The following is a 2,765-nucleotide window of genomic DNA, read 5'->3' as shown; positions in this document are numbered from 1 at the left end:
CTCAGCCCAGCTCCGCCCGCGGCTCAGGTCAAGGGACGGGGCCTAACGCGGGTGGGCGGGGCAGGAGTCAGCTCGCATTCGCTCACCGCCCAGCACCGCCCTCTCTGCCGGCCACTTAGGTCGGAAGGCGGGGCCACAGAAGGCCACGCCTCCACATAGCAACAAACCGAGTGGGCGGAGCCGAGATAATTTGTCACTCAGCGTCCTGCCTCCGCGCTCTACCTCCCGGAGAGGGGCGGGGCCAGGCGAGCCACGCCCACGGCCTCTCGTAGCTCACGCCCCCTCTCACAGAGCCTGGAGCGATCTGGGGCGCACTGTAAGCCCCAGGGCCTCCCAGAACCAGCAAGGGGAGAAAGTGAGGGAGGACAGAGTGTGTGTGTGCACTTGAGTGTAAGACACTGTGTCACGGCATATCTATGCACTTATATGACCCTGTGTGACTCAGTGACCGGAAGGGCAAGCATGACTGTGGGCGACACCTTGTGTCATCCTCCGTGTGTGATCCCGTGTTACAGCGTGACTACACGTGCGTGACACCACGTGTGCCAAGCATTGATTCTGTTCTTTTGTGACCTTGTGGTGACACCGTGGGTGACACTGCGTCAGCCTGTACGATAGGGTGTGGGACGTGTGAGGTGTGCTACATGGAAGCGTGAGATTATTAGACTGTGACAGTGTGTGACACCACATGTCTCGTGTAAGGATGTGTGACACCGGGACCCCATTCGAGTGTGTGACTGTGGGTGTCTCTGTTGTGCTGCTGTTTGTGACCCCCTGTGATTATGATGTGCGAGGTCAGGGGGTGCAGCATGTGCAGGGCGACTGCTGTGAAGGTTCGAGTGTGTAGAGTGTGTGACACTGTGGCTGTGAAGCTGTGCGCGATGTGTGGGCCTATGACACTGTTTGTGACTGCCGGGGAGTGTGCGACTGTGTGTGACAGGTGCGTTTGTGTGTGACGCCGCGTGGGCGGTGGTGACCCTATTGGATTGGTGTGGTGCTGGGTGACACTGTTCCAGTGTGGACGCCGCCTGTGACGGCGTGAGGGTGTGACCCCGTGGGACCTCACAGGAGGGAGTGACGGCGCGCGAGCGCGTGGATGCGGGGGTGAGTTTGTGTGTCGAGGCCCCCGCGAGCATGGCATAGCAGCGTGGCGAGCGTAACCCCGTGGGAGTGTGCAGCGCGTGACGCCGCCGTGCCCGCGCGAGTGCAGCCGTGCACCCCACGCCGCGGCCGGGTGTGACTGTGCGTGGGCCTCGGGCTGCGGGGCGCGGGGACCGCGGGCGGGAGGGGGCCCCGGGGGCGCGCGGAGCGCGGCGGCGGCGCGAGCGAGGGAGGCGCGGCGGCGCATGCGGATCTGGCTGAGCCGTGAGCCCGCGGGGCCGAGCTGAGCCGGGCTGGGCCGGGCCGGGCCGGGCCGGGCCGGGCAGCGGACGCCGACAGGGAGGTCGGTCGGTCGCGGTGAGCAGTGGGGACAGCGGCGCCGGCGGCCGCGGGCCCAGGTGAGCGGCTAGGGGGCCGACAGCCCCTCCCCCAAGCATGTACCCACCTGGCGAGCATCCCTCCTCCGTGCGCACGGGGCATAGCTGGAGCCCCGGGTCTCCCTGGCTGGAGGGAGGCAAAGGGTCGAGGGCAAGACGAGTCCCCAACCCCCCACCCGGTCTAGCCTCCGCGCCACGCGTGGGTCTTACCCCCAGGCCTTGTCCTTCCCAGGCCCCCTCCCTGGGCGCGGTGTCTGAACCGCAGGGAGAGAGGCGCGGCCTGGGAAGGGTTAAAGCCTCTGATGCCACCGCAGCCCAGCGCCCCGCCTGCTTTTGCAGGGGGGAGTGGGGGGCCGGCTCGCAGGACACCCCTTCTCGGCTCCCCTATTACCTGCTCCCTTCCTTCCCGTTCAATCGCGTTATGGCCAGAGCTGATCCTCGGCCTGGCTGGAGAGCTAACAGGAGAGCTAACGGCCTCCCCATCTTTAAGTGTCCTCCACTGAAGAAAACAGTTGTAACCACCGTTTAACAGGGAGGGAAACTGAGTCACAGAAAGGCCAAGTTAAAGATACTCGGTTAAAGATATAGCAAGGATAAAGCGGAACTTGAACTCATTTCTGTCTGACTCCGGAACAGGCACATTGATTTGCTGAGATATGTGAGGAAAAGATGAAGAATAATAGCAAGGAACATATATATCGAGAGCTTGCAGTGTACCAGATACCATGATCCCTGCATTATTAACTTACTTCTTCAAACACCGCTAAGAAACGGGTACGATTATCATTGCTCTTTTTTTTTTTTTTGAGATGGAGTTTCGCTCTTGTCACCCAAGTTGGAGTGCAATGGTACATCTCGCCTCAGTGCAACCTCTGCCTCCCGGCTTCAAGCAATTCTCCTGCCTCAGCCTCCCAAGTAGCTGGGATTACAGGCATGAGCCACCACGCCTGGCTAATTTTGAATTTTTAGTAGAGATGGGGTTTCACTATGTTGGTAAGGCTGGTCTCCAACTCCTGACCTCAGGTGATCCACTCACCTCCTTGGCCTCCCAAAGTGCTGGGATTATAGGCGTGAGCCACCTCCTGGCCTACCCTTTTGTGTGTGTGTGTGACAGAGTCTCACTCTTTCATTCAGTCTGGAGTGCAGTGGGTCAATCTCAGCTCACTGCAATCTCCATCCCCCAGGATCAAGCCATTCTCCTGTCTCAGCCTCCTGAGCAGCTGGGACTACAGACACGTGCCACCATGCCTGGATAATTTTTTTTTTTTTTTTTTTTTTTTTTTTTTT

The 2,765-nt window shown here is 60.3% G+C and overlaps 1 protein-coding gene across 1 annotated transcript in view; it reads left to right on the top strand.

Moving 5' to 3' along the window:
- Positions 1–1,418: 1,418 nt before the first annotated feature.
- SPTBN4 (spectrin beta, non-erythrocytic 4) overlaps positions 1,419–2,765 on the top strand; it is a 119,614-nt gene continuing 118,267 nt past the window's right edge. Inside the window, exon 1 of the mRNA XM_025367310.1 lies at positions 1,419–1,499. The gene's annotated coding sequence lies outside the window, so the exon portion shown is untranslated. The remainder of the gene's footprint in view (positions 1,500–2,765) is intronic.

This window comes from Theropithecus gelada, chromosome 19 (assembly GCF_003255815.1).
Source record: "Theropithecus gelada isolate Dixy chromosome 19, Tgel_1.0, whole genome shotgun sequence".
NCBI classification, from domain to species: domain Eukaryota; kingdom Metazoa; phylum Chordata; class Mammalia; order Primates; family Cercopithecidae; genus Theropithecus; species Theropithecus gelada.
The sequence above is the reverse complement of the archived record's forward strand: the minus strand, read 5'-3'. Positions and strand labels throughout refer to the sequence as shown.